The sequence below is a fragment of the Protopterus annectens genome, chromosome 1.part0 (genome assembly GCF_019279795.1).
Source record: "Protopterus annectens isolate FY-2018-M chromosome 1.part0, PAN1.0, whole genome shotgun sequence".
NCBI classification, from domain to species: domain Eukaryota; kingdom Metazoa; phylum Chordata; order Ceratodontiformes; family Protopteridae; genus Protopterus; species Protopterus annectens.
The window spans coordinates 1396644522-1396659085 of NC_056725.1; the positions used below are offsets into that span (position 1 = coordinate 1396644522).

Sequence of the window (14564 nt, forward strand, 5' to 3'; positions counted from 1 at the left end):
CTTTCGTGCCTGATACCACCCTGAAGGCGGAGAAAGAGGAAGCCTTTGTTTTATGGTGAGAGGGGACAGACTTGGTTGAAGGCTCTTTGACCAAGAGACCCCACCCCCAAACCATACCCTTCAAAAGAAGCTTGTTTCGACGCTTGACCAGGGCCCTGGGATTGAACGTGGCACAAATGCCGCATTCAACCTCTAGGTGGCCGGCGCTGAGACAACAGACACACTCCTCATGCGAGTCAGAAACGGGCATCTACCGACTGCACAATGAGCACTTCTTAAAACCTGAAGGTTTCTCTGACATAAGGACAGAGAGAGAGACAACCAGTAACCTTAGGGACAAGCAGTAGAGGAGTCGAAATTCTAAGCAAGAGTCCGACCACCAAAATTCCGTCCTACACAGAAACTACAAAAACAGAAACTACAGTAAAACACTAAACTAAACTAAGGTACCAAAGAGCCGAAACAAGGATTCAGAAGTAATTCTTTACTTAAACTACACTTGAAAAAGGCACCAAAGGCCAAAACAAATAAGTACAAATGGGAGGGGATGAATAGAACCTACCATATGCAGAAGGAACACTCACAGATACATAATAAAGAAGAGAAAGATACCAAAAAATTAAGACCTACTGCTGAAAAAGTAAAAGTTACCAAGAAGCTGAGCAATCTGCATCTATCTGTTAAGCACGGCAAATGAGATCTGAGGGGTTAGAGGGCAGTAGAGCATCATAGGAAGGGAGGAGCTTGAGCTAAGCTGTTGTCTAAGTGTGCATGCTCGGATCTGATGTCGGATCCTAGACCCATAAGTGATGAATGATGACTAGGACAAAAGCAGATCTTACAAAATCTTCAGTAAGGATGGAGCACTCTTGCTTAAACAGGTTGACTCATATGTGACTATCTACGAGTACGTTCATATTCATAGAAGACTACTACGCTAATGACTTAATAGCCCTTACAAGCCTAGCCAAGTTACTAAGCAACAGCGGACCTCTTTCCAAATCCTTTCAATTAATGCAACCAGAAAGGGAAAATTACTAGCCAGAAGGCAGAAAACTGAGGTGGTTTGGAATTTACATAAGGTCTTAGAATAAAGTCAAAAGACAGCTACCACAGTAACATCTTCTCTGGCCTTGCCATTAAATCTAGCTTGTAATGCTTTGTTAAAAAAAAAAAAAAAAAAAGTGTACTTCCAACCATGAAGCTGCTTTGCAAAAAAAGTATTGGATAATATTCCCTGAAAGAAAAAAAAATGCAGCACTGAAACAGTAAGTTATTACAGAACAGCCCTAATGGCTCCATGGAGAGATTTATCCTGACTGACTATATCATGGCACATCATGTTAATATAAGCATATTGGCACACAATAAATTAAAAAAGTATATATAACTAAATGAAATAAGATTATAAAAAAAAACAGTTGCTGCAATTGTGGGGTTTTTTTGGTCAGGACAGCAAGCTCTGTTTGCATGCCAACAGCCCTGGTATGAGTGAGTATTCTTGTCACTGTCTGCAAAGTGTTCCTTCCAATGTACCAGTAGAGATGCACATCTCTCAAACTAAAGCATGCGTGTGCCTTAGTATGTGGTGTTTATACATTCCTGTTCAAAAATAATGCTTTACATTTTAAAATTTTCTGAGAAAATGGCTGTATTACAACCACTATAATACCTTTCCTGTGTGTGACCTTTTTTTGGCAGTAAATCAGTCACTCGTCTGCAATTTAGACTCTGACTACTGCTTAAAGATAAAAACTGTGAATTTTGGGCCAGATTCCAGAAGACTATTTTTTTGGTATAAGTGACTTACTCTGGTGTAACTTGCCCAGATTCCAAAATACTTGCTCTTGGTGTAAGTGACTTACTCCTGTGTAAGTCCCATCTACAATGCAGGCTTACAATGGAGCAAGTTTTCTAGAATCAGGGTACGCTTACAATGGAGCAAGTCATCAACGTCTAGAGCAAGTGTTTTGGAGCCTGGCCCTTTGGGTTCACACACCTTCTTGACATGATACCAGCTGTCACTCTACATCCTTACCCATTTATGTCCAACAACACAAGCCTACATAATGTCAAATCACTAATCTTTGCATTCTTATCTACATGAAAATAGGGCCAGTTGGGAGCTGCAGATAATGAGCATTTGAGGATCCTACAATCAAGTCTACGTCACATAGACAAAGAGATTCTTGGTAAACTTGACTTTTTGCATCTGAAATGCCTGTACTTTTAATATGTTTAGACTACATGAATCTCATTTTTGTAAATCATTACCTAGGATTTTAAATGTTATATCTTTTTGTTTTTTTAACAAATTGTATATAATCTCTGTATTTTTCACTGTTCTACTACTTTACTTTTATATAACTATTGTAAAATTGTCTATATCCTGTGGAGCCTTTCTCCCTAGGCCTCCACTGAAGACAGGCTCTTCCAGGCCCAGTGGACTATCCCGGTCATCAAACTGTAATACATAAATAATTTTACATTCTACAGCAAAAACAAACACAAAAACTTCTTACATTTTCAAGAAGGTCGTATGGTCTGCTCAGCACTGATCAACCAGCAAGTCCAGCAGAATATGGCAGCGGAAAGATGACATTGCCTTAAACAACCTTGAACATAGCAATGGTGTTGCAGAGACACAAGGGGATGCAACATCTGATGCCAAAACTTTTTGGCAAGACTATAAAATGCATAGGGGCTGCATGCCACTAAAAGAGTCTAGGAAAAAATAAGTCAAAAGGGCAACTTACAAGGAGCTGAGAAAAGAAAAAAAAGATAGTGGAGGGGAAACAAGTGAAAGACTTGCATCAGTGAAGAGAATGAGAATTCTCTCCAAATGGAAATTGGAACAGAGAAACAGCAGCAGAGACAGACAAGGAAGAGCTTAAAGCAGATGTGAGCACTGTATGTCACACGTTTCAGGTGACTCAAAGTAAACTGCTGGACAAGGGAACATGGATGTCTGTACCATCTATTCCATGTTAAGAACCTCAAACCAGCCTGATGAGCTGATTCAAATGCAAATGCAAATTACTCCAAAACAAAATTAAGATCCTAAGGAGAAGCCACCTGCATTCCATGTGGTAAGTTATGCAGAATCCCTTTCAAAACAATTTGACATGAGTGCGCATTAAGAGAAGGGACCCAAGGGTAGGCATGCTAAAGTGACTGAAAGATGAACTCACACAAGAATTGCATTCCGAAAGAAATGTCAGCCATAAAAGGGTCTTAGCTCTTAAAGCAGCACCAACTTGAACATCTTTTCCATTAGCTAATATAGGACTTCCCAAGTACCAGATTTATTTACCTTCTTTAATACCTTTAAGCACCAATTTTCTGAGGATATGCAGAAGTATTACATTTTTATCATATAAGCAGTCACCTGTAGGTGTTTCAAGTTGGGGTGTATCATACAATGCATGTCTAGTATGAGTAGGCCCTTTCTGTGTGGAAGCTTGTAGTAACTGCCCTTGGCAATTTCCAAAAGAAGGGAAAAAAACTGTTGCCTAGGCAAAGAGGAGTCACCCCGATGATCTTTGGAGAGTCCCTCAAACTTCAGAATGGCTCCAGTCACCAGTGAAAATGCATACAGGAACATTCTCTTCAAGGAAATAATGTATTTTTGTATGCCTGTTTGCAAGGAGTCCTGAAGCAGAATTTTTCCAGTCTGTTGTGAATAGAATCTACCCAAGGTATTCTTCACAGCTGGATCAAATCCTGGAAGAATTCCAGATATGATGCCCTTTCATGAAGGTCTGTTCAGATCCTACTCAGCTTGTCTGACAGAAAGCAAGAAACCTGCAAGAATGCAAATATGCTGAACTGTTAAAACCCAGGCAACCATGGCTAACCTACTTAGAAGGTAAGATCTGGACCCCACCCCCATTCATGGACCACATCACTGTTTGTTGCCCCTGACCACATGTACATGTCCAGGGGACTACAGATGATTAAGAGAACTGAGTGAAGTTATTACTGCCAACATCTTTTAGATGTTTACATGTTTTAATCAGTCTTTTTGTTACAAAGATCTTGTACTATTAATGACAAAGACACAGCCACCCCTCTCACAGTAACATCTTGGAGTTGGAAGGAAGAATGGGAGACCTAGATTCAGATACATTTGGTCTCTTCACCAAAGCAGCTCCGTTTTTAGAAACCCCAAAATTGGAATGTCAAATATCAGGGGTGCTGATCTTGGATCCATACAGATTTTAGATACTAATGAATCTCTGTCACGTAGAGTCTGGCTAACAGAATCATGAGTATCATAAATGCCATGAATTCTAAAAACTGAGAAATTCCCTTGCTGAAGTCCTTGACTGATGGGAAAAACCCATGAACAGCTCTTCATATAGATCCTCTTTTTCTTGTGGTAAAAAAGCTCTTTGAACAGATGTAACCAGGAAACACCCTAGGAATGCAATTTTATGGGATGGAACTTGACAAGATTTTTGAATGTTCTCCTGGAAATCCAGTTTGAGAAGATCATCTCTTACACAAGTGAAAGAGTCTTGACACTTTGAAAAATACTCTGCAAAGATAAGCAAGTTATCTAAACAAGGAAAAAAACACTAAATACCTTGCAGTCTACAACAGACTACCACTCAAGCTAAACACTTGGAGCAGTGGACAACCCACAGTGTAATACAGAGAGCTGATAGTGAAGTGTAGACAAAGAAAATTTTAATAAATTTTTGAAATCTGTGGCTACTGGAATGTGAGAAGCATCCTTTAAATCTAGTTATCAAGAAAATTGAAAGGGGCATAAGAGGTTAAGAAGGGGCAACATTTTGAACTTTGGAACTTTCAAGAAAACTGAAAGAAGGCATAAGAGGTTGTGAAGGGATATCATTTCAAACGGTGGAACCTTCACAAAATGGTTGAGAAAGAAGACCTACGACTGGTCTCCCTGAAGCTACTTTATTTGTTACCAGAAACATCCTTCAATAAAAACCTTTCCCTGCATCAGAGAAAGGGACAGGTTCAATTACCCTTTGGGCCAGCAAGTGCTGAATGACAAGTGAAAATAAGGAAAGTTTGATCTGCTGGATGAGGAGGAAATGGAATCCACTGAAAAGGAGGTAGGGACTCCCACTGTCACCTATAGCCCTGATGGATAACTCACAAAACCCATTTGTCTGACATCCTCAGAGGGAAATAAACAGATTCTGAGAAGAATTAAAATGGTTGCTGGGTGTGGGCGAGGGGATATTACACTTTCTAGGTAATTATTCCAAACATTACTTGCTTGAAGTTTGAGAAGACAGCTTGTTTTGCCTTTTTTATAAAAGGCTCCAGAATTAGGGATGAAGATGTCAACTTTAACAAACTTGGAAGAGGAAGGCTGAAAAATCAAGCGCTATCCCCTGAATCAGTTTTCCTCTATCAACACATTTTTTTCAGGACCTCAGCAGCAGGTGATCCAAACAATCTCCCTATTAAGGAGGGGGATCCAAAATTTAAGCTTTTATACCTTCAGGCAATTTAAGACGGTACTCTTAAGCTTTGGGTGCTGGCCGGGTGTTATAATCCTAGGAAGGATATAACCCATTATCTTAGACTACTGCAGAGTGTTTTGACTACTGCAGTAATGATCTAATGATGAATACAGATAGATGTATAGAAGGAGAGAGTATAACAAGAGAGAAAGAGATAAAAACTAGACCAAGGAATGAAAGATGGAAGGTGGTGGGACATATGGATGTTAACATATCAAACCAAGAGGGAACATACCTTCACACAAACGTTTTCGTACAGGCAAGAAAGTTAGACAGGTTTGTAGGGATGAACAACCAAATGGAAATAATGGAAGAAATACAAGTACTGGAAAGATGCATATCAGATCATATAGCAGTGAGACTTTTGGTAAGGAAACAGGAACAGAAAAAAATTGAGGAGGGGGCAGAGGTGGATTAACTATGAATGGAAGGAAAAAAAGAGGAAAAACACTAAAGACTACTATAGGAGTCACTACAGAACAATATGAAAGACGGGGAAAACTGGAAGAACACTTGTGAGATGTGATTAAGCTCACTGTCAGATGAAAAGTGATAAGCAGAGAAGGAAAGAAGGGAACTGCAGAGCTGGTGGTCGTACAGAAGAAAAATGGAAGAAATGAAAGTATAAGTGGAAATTACAGACCAGAGAAAAAGCAATAAGAATGGAATTAGTAAAATTATCACAAGAGTAAGAAATTCAACAACAGTACTAGACGGACTACTAGTGGATAGTGGAGGGAGGCACAAGGAAACAGCTAGCAAAGAAATGCAATAAGAAGAAAGCAGATAACGATTATGGAGAATATTTTAAAAAAAGATTAATCAGGAAAAGATTTAAGGAATACTACAAAGACATATACAAACAGGAAGGGACAGAAGATTCAGAATAGAACAGGATATTGGAGGATGAACAGAGGCAAGCTGAATGTAGAGGTGTCAATGGATGAGACAGAGAGAGCCATACACAAGATGAAGAGGAAAGCGGGAGAGACAGATGAATTCTCCCCAGAGTTCTACAAATGGGAAGGAGTGGTAATGTGGAAGAGTATAGAATAGGAACACAAGAAAATAAAGGATGCAGGCAAAATAGCTACAGGTGTGAGAAAGGGCAGGATAACAATTACACCTAAAAAAAAAGGGGGGGGGGCTAGAAAGACAGGAAGTAGGAAAAGTACAGTTGTGTATACTTAGCATAAATGTAGATGTTCCGAGTGTATTCACTGTTGCAGTCATCACATTTGGTGTATCCTGCCAGGGGTAGCCCTCAGTCTGCCCGAATACCAGAGGCTTAGTATTTCTGCATCTGTTACTGTCGCTCCAGGACTGACGTCAGGTCGTCAGTGGTATACAATCAGGCAGCCGATGCCATCCCATCAGTTTTTCTTGCCCTGTCAGGAGCCCCCAAATAGGGAGCTAGGTTATGGTGGAAGAACACCAACAGTAGAAAGTAAATACCAAAAATTCCCTGAAAGGAGAGAGGAAGAGAGAGTGAGAGAGAGAGGGGGAGAGACAAGGGGGATGGAGGGAGGGAAACCAGGACTGCAACAGTGAATACACTTGAACATCTACATTTATGGTAAGTGTACACAACTGTACTATGTTCTTTGTGTTTCACTGTTGCAGTCATCACATTTGGGTTGATTCCCAAAGCTGAAGAAAAGAATGGAGGCAGTCAGGAAGACTGGGCCAGGCCGGCCAGGATTCCCTGCAAGACTGTGGTGGCACAGCTTGTCCCGGATTTGGAGAAGACAGGCAGGTAGTAATGCTTGGTAAAGGTATGAACAGATGTCCATGTTGCGGCCTCCAGGATGTCCCTGGTGGGGACTCCTCTGAGAAAAGCTGCAGAGGTGGAGGTTGCCTTGGTAGAATGTGTCCTGACCCCCTTTGGAGGCGGTTTCTCATGCTGTTTGTAGCAGAAATGGATGCAGTGAGCTATTCATTTGGAGATTGTTTGTTTGGATATGGCCTTGCCCTCTGCCCCCTGCTGCGAAGCTGACAAGCAATTGATCAGTTTTTCTAAAAGATTTAGTCCTGTCCAGATAAAATCTGAGCTATCTGTGCACATTTAGAGAGTGCAGAATCCTTTCCCCCTTGTTTTGTGGGTTAGGGAAAAAGGTGGGCAAATGAATGGATTGGTGAAGAGACACACTGGACACCACTTTAGGCATGAAGGATGGGTTAGTCCTGAGGGAGACCCTGTCAGCATGGAAAATGATGAAGGGGTCTACAGCCATGAGTGCTTGTAGCTGTGATACTCTTCTAGCTGAAGTGATGGTCAGGAGTAAGGCTGTCTTCCAATAGAGGAATTTTAACTCTGCTGAAGCTGCAGGTTCAAAAGGGGGGGGGGTAGGGAGAGCTTTTCCAACACAAAGTTAAGGTCCCAAGCTGGGGTAGATCATCTTCTGGGTGGCCTTAAGTTGTTAGCCCCTCTTAGGAACTGTTTGATGAGAGGGTGTGAGAAGAGAGGTGGCTCTGTGCTGTAATGAGCAGAGATGGCAAAGGCATGAGTTTTAATGGAACAGAAGGATAGATCTCTGTGTAGTAGGTCTGCTAGGTAATCCAGGATGAGAGGTAGGGAGGGCTGTGCTGCTCCGGTTCCCTTAGCCTGGAGCCAGGTGAGAAACCGTTTCCACTTGTCAGCATAGGATTTTCTAGTGCTGGGGCATCTGGCCTCATGTATAACATCTAGTACTTGTTTGCTTAGGCTGGCAGCTTGAGGAAAGGACAGGGGATAAGGTTGAGGGTTTGCAATCAGGGATGCATGAATTCTCCATTCCTCTAGGTCAGGAGTGCTGGGATATGAGGAAGGTGCCATGGTGGCAGGGGTGACAGGCTGCACAGCAGTGGGTACCAGTGCTGGCGTGGCCTCTGGGGCAATCAGGACTGCCCTCGGTTTTTCCTCCCTTATTTTGAGCAGTACCCTTGAAATGAGTGGTAGAGAGGGAAATGCGAAAAGCAATGGCTGGAGCCAGGCATTTTGTGAAAACTCTGGAAGCAGTGGATAAGCCAAAGGGAAGCACAGAGAACTGAAAGTGCATAGATCCTGCCCTGAAACGTAGATATTTCCTGCAGGATTCCCTGATTGGGATGTGTAGGTAGGCCTCTTTTAGGTCTACGTTCGCCAACCAAGCATCCTTGGAAAGCATATGAAGAAGCTGCTGGAGGGTGAGCATTTTGAATTTTGGTTTCACCAGAAAGGTGTTTAGAATGGCTAGATCAAGGATTGGTCGCCAGGTTCCCTCTTTTCTAGGTAGCAGGAAGAGTCTGGAATAGAAACCTTGGCATATCTGGTCTGCAGGAACATGCTGTATTGCCCTCATGGACAGTAGGGAAAGGACTTTTTTTTGGCCACTGCCCACAGGTAAGGAGGGAGATCTGGGAACCCTTTTGGGGTTGGCAGAGTGTAAAAATAAAATTTATATCCCTGGTACACTGTTGAGGGCCCATCGGTCATTGGTAATAGAGGCCTGGTTGCTTGCATGGAAGGAGAGTTTTCCTCCTAGGAGTACAAGCAGGTGGGCAGAGGAAAGGGGTGGAGATATAAAGTCATTGTGAGTTTTTACCATAAGGGGGTGGCTTAGCACTCCCTGTTTTTGAAGAGGAGGAACTTCATTGCTTAGAACTCTGCATTCAATGGGGCTGCTGTCTGGGGGGGTCTCCTCCCCTGGGTCTGGGCTGAGCAGGCCTGGAAGGGGCACAGGAAAGAACCAGTGCTTGGAGGGGCAATGCCTACTGAATCTCGAAGGCTGGACCTGTAAAAAGTCTTTAACTGTCTGCATAGATTTAGCTTTTTCTTCCATCTTTTTTAAGACCTCTTCTTGCCTTGGTGCCAAACAAATTGTCTTTGTTCAATGGTGCGTCCAATAATTTTGATTTGACATGATCTGGCAAGGTCTGTTCCTTAAGCTAAGCATGCCTTCTGAGGACAGAACCAGTGACTGCTGCACTGCAAGATGCTTTTAGGGCATCAAAAGCCACATTGCAAGGTGTGCTTATTAACCTGACTTTCAAAATGCATAAACTCTTGTAATTCTTTGTTTTCTGCACAATAAGGAAAGGAAGATATTTTTTGTTAGAGGAGTTCCATGGTATGCTGCTGATATTTCAGCACCTGGAACTGACAATTTAATGCTCTGATAGCAAGAGTAGCAGAAGTCTATACTTTTGTACCCCATCTGTCTAAAGCTCTGGAATCCCTGTAAGAGGGGGTGGAATTCTTAGCTGAGCTTGCTTTAATTCCTTTAGGGCCTTGAGAGATGACCTCTGGGTCAGCAGTAGGATTTTTGAAAAGTAATTTGAGAGAGTCAGGGACTCTGTAGTACCTGTCAGGTTTCCTGGGAGCAGGAGGAAGGGTGTCAGCAGTCAAACTGGATTCCATAAAAACATCATCCACAACATCCAGGACAGGAGGAATGGTCAAAGGTCTGTGGTGTGGTAAATCTAAGAATTCCCAGAGTCTCTTTTTTGACTGTGGATGGTCTTAACATTCCCATTGGAAATGCTACCTTAAAGTATGAAGGGTTTCACCAAATGAAAAATCCACAAGTGGAGAGGCAGAAGGAATGGATTCCTCTGCATCAGAATCCTCATAAGCAGATAGGGATTACATGTTTTCACATTCAGAAGCATCAGAGTCATCGGACTCCTGTTCAGATAAAACAACTGGGGAGAAGTCTTTTTTTCTTTTGGAAGGGGTAGCCTGGCTTCCCCTAATAAGCTCTTCCACCATTTTAAGCATTTGAGATTGAGGCAAGGAAGCAGGTGTCTGAGCTTGGGTTGTCGTTTTTTTTTGGCATAGTTCATACCCTGGGCCTTAGAAACTCGGTAGTTTTAGAAAAAACTGAAGATGCGAAAGAAGTCTGTTTGTGTCGAGTATCGGTAGAGCGAAGTACTTCCTCGAAAGCCGGTGCCTGCTCAACAGCTCCGGACCCATCCAAGGCAGAGACATCCGCAGGATCCTTAGTCGAAGAAGAGTCTCGGTAGCGGCCTGCAAATCCACAGAGCGGGCATCAAGGGCTGAGAATGCACCTCACTGAGGACCGGAAAACTGATGACTAGCTTAATGGAAGCGTCATCAGCAGTTTTGGACCTGTGCGGTCTGTCTGTCTTTATCCTTACATTTTTTTGGAAGCTCGGTAGTCAGATGGCTTATTGAAACCATATCGGAAATCGAGGACTAAGAGCGAAAATATCTAGCTACAATAAGGGCCCAATGACGTATAGTTCTGGCGTTGAACAAAGCACAAAAGCGGCAGTGAGGGACGTCATGGTCTGGGCCTAAACAGGTGACGCAGTAAGAATGGAAGTCTCAGTGTGATATTTGCTTTCCACAAGTGAGACAATTGTTAACTTTTTCTGACATCATTTAGAGCAAGAAAAAAAGATCCCAAATGGGGTACTTAGCTTTAGAAGACTTCAACTTCAATTCGGAAATGAAAACTCAGGTAGCGGCCGACCGGCACACGTGCAAACTGCTTCTGCTTCGGGCTCCTCGGCAAGAAAGACTGGGGTAATGGCGTCGGCTGCCTGATTTTATACCACTGATGATCTAACATCAGTCCTGGAGCGACAGCAGCCGATTCAGAAATACTAAGCCTCTGGTATTCGGGCCGACTGAGGGCTACTCCTGGCAGGATAACCCAAATGTGATGACTGCAACAGTGAAACACAAAGAACATCTGCCTCTGATTAATGTATTCTTCACAATTTTGTCAAAAGGTACTGGTAGGAAGCCTGGATGAAGTACTGCCAAAAACAATACCGGCTGGGCAAAATGGCTTTGTGAAGGGAAGGAATGGAGAAAAAAATGGTAGGGCATGTTGGAATTTATGCAAAGGGAGGAAGAGAAGCAGGAAGGGAAAAGTGGGACTGCACTCTTTGACTATAGAAGGCCTTTGGTAAGGTGAGGATGGAATTCCTATAGAAAACACTGCAACAAAGGCAGGTAGGGAAAAGGTTCATACACTGGATACAGGCCATATGCCAATATCCAGAAATTAAAATACTCACAAAAAGGAGTATCTGAGGAGACAAGGTTAGAGAGAGGGATCAGACATTACTACTATCTATCCCTATTCCTCAGATAGCAATGGGAGTCTGACACAATTTAGAAATGCTGGAAGAAAAGAAGGGCATTAAAATCTCAGAATTATATGCACATAACTGCATGTTAATGTCAGATGATGCGGCTGAAACAATGGGAGCTATAGAGAGGCATTCCAAAAGTTTAGGGTAATAGCAAAGCTCAAGTGCAACAAGAAAAATAGTGGCAGTGAGATTAGGAAACAGAAAGGGGAAAATAAGTGAAATAAGGCAGACAGAAGCCCACAAGTATGTAGGGCTCTATGTTGCGATCATGGTGAGAGATTTAATACAGAAAAACCTAGAAGATGTTGGAAAAAAGGGACAGGGATGCTCTGGGGGGATGCTTATGCATTGCTTGAGATAATGCAGCAAGGTTGATAACACTACCAATAATTTGCCATCAACTCCACAAAAAACAGATCATACAAACAAAAGGCTACAACAAATGCAATAAGACATAGAGGAATGGACTATTAATGGTAAGGGGAAAAAGTGAGCAAGGCTCTACAAATCATTCACTTGACAGAGCAAAAGACAGTCAGGTAGGTAGATAGATATATGGAGAAAATTACCAAAGGCCTTGAATGAAGCAGCACTAAAAGAACTGGGATACATGAAGTGGGGTGACGGAAAGCCCAAAACCTATGGGAAAGAGAAGGGGGGGGGGCAAAGATAGGGGAAAATTTTGGAGAAGTGGGACAGATCAACAGGAAGATTTGGTACACAGAATAAAAGGATGGTAGGAAAAGATTAAAACAGCAAAGAAGTTACTACAAAACTAGAGAATATTAAAGGCCTGATGATGGAATAATCTGGTACTCAGGAAGACCTCAAAAAAGAATACAATGGGACAAGACAGGAAGGGAGGACAAAAGAAGAGAGGATGGCATCCTGGAGGAAATAAAATGGTTAGGGAGGAAACAGACATACTAACACAACTATGAAGGGCAAATGGAAAGAACAGACAAGGTCAAAGAAAAGAAAATTAAAAAGAATTGGGAGAAGGAAAAAGGATAGATGGGAGGTGCAAGACACTGGAAGAGGATACACAGAGCAAGAAATCGCAGCCTGAGAATACTATATATAGATATTATCTAACACTCTTGAAAACGGTATCACGAGAAAAGGTAGGAATGATGCAGATGTTCTGAGACTGTGAGTGGGCATCAAAGTCTGGAATCAGGCACAGAAGATATAAGGAGACTGTAAAGATAGGTGAAGGCTGCCAGCCTAGCCAGATAGAATTTTTTTAGATAATTCTGTCATTTGTAAATATTAATGTAAGCCACAGGCTTGTTCTCTTAAATGTGAAACAACTGTATTGGATGTTGAACTGAAAAAAAATGTAACAGTGCACTATGCTGCAAGAAAGCTGATAAGTCAAGCATTGTGAAATTCTTTGATCTAAAACTCAGAGCCAAGATGTCTAGAGGGAGGCATTCTGCCTATTATTTTGAGGTCAGAGTTAATGGCTAGAATTTACATGTATAATTTATTTTATTGCTCTGGCTTCCTGACCAGCTGCAAAATCAAAGGGCTATTAACTTCTGAGTTTCTGTTAGCCTGGGAACCAGAAAGAAATGATGCAATCTGAAATGAATCAGTGGTACTGTGTTATCAATTTAAGGACAGAAAGAATCAGAGCATTTTTAGCATTTGTCTTGAGAATATCCAACTCACCAGCACTCTGCCTGTGTTCTATATGTAAGTTTATTTTAGAACTGTGTTTTCTCTTAGATATAGCTAGGAACTAGGGAAGTTTAGATTAGTCTTTGTTCTGTATTGGTGTCAGAACTTTTTTACTGTATTATTTTAAGTATTTCTCTGTGATCTCTGAACTCTTGGCTAGCACTGTGTAGTACTAAGTATTGCCTTGTGCTTTTATTATTTATTATTAAATATTTTTAAACCTTTCAACTGTGGCTGTTTTGTGTAGAGATAATTTAAGCTCTAATAGTACATTGCACATATTTAGTGATATTGTACAAAGCCACTCCAATAGCCTTGCTGTTCAGTTACACTTACCATTTGGATAATAATATTGCACAGTATAATTGGACACCCTTTCATAAGGGCCATTTAGTAGCTGATAAATATTAGTGTGTGGTGGAAAGTGACACTACTGTACAGTCTGGCTAAAAGGTGCACAGCTGGATAACCTGTGCCAGCCTTCCCCATGAGTGTCTGTGTGGTTGTATATAACTCTTATCTCAGCTACTTTGGCAGGGACATGGAGCACTGGTTGGATAAAGAGGGTGCTGCAGGTTTTATCCTGCCCTCTAGGCTGAGATTTGGACCCTATAGCTGTGCCAGTGGGGAGTCTTATTGAGGAGCTGGAGAGAAAGGGAGAAAACAGCCCCAGACTGACTGTGATCTCTGTGTGCTCTTAAAGGAAATTGTAATTTACTGTGTGTGTATTTATTATCCTTTCCCAATATGGAAGCCCCTCACTGGTATTAGTGGTGAGGATTGAGGCTCCTTGACTGCTGGGCCAGTGCACGGGTGTCACATATTAATTGGGTGGCAGTGGTGGGATATCCACACCACATACTAATTGGTTGGCAAATATTAATTGGCTTGTAGTGGTGTGGGTAGTGTGAATTCTTGTAGCTTGTGTACAGTGATCACTGAAGGTGTTTTTGTATTCCAAATCAGTCATGCATTGAATACTCCAAATTCAGATCACAACTGTTTTGTTTCTTTTGTTAGCTTAGTTAGTCAGGGAGAGCAGGCAGCATGTCAGCAGCAGAGGAGTACAGAAAGCTGACAAGGAGCCAGCTGGCTGAGATGTGCCAGGCTAGGGGACTGGTACACGGAAATCTGACTAAGGCAGACATGATTTCAGCTTTGGTCACAACTACATTAGAAAAAGTACAGTTGTGTACACTTACCATAAATGTAGATGTTTGAGTGTATTCACTGTTGCAGTCATCACACTTGGGTTATCTGCCTGCAGGTAGCCCTCAGTCGGCC

The 14564-nt window shown here is 42.0% G+C and overlaps 1 protein-coding gene across 1 annotated transcript in view; it reads right to left on the reverse strand.

Annotated features, from left to right (window-relative positions):
* MAP3K7 (mitogen-activated protein kinase kinase kinase 7) overlaps positions 1–14564 on the reverse strand; it is a gene marked incomplete in the record, with an annotated part of 2238689 nt that overhangs the window by 236999 nt on the left and 1987126 nt on the right.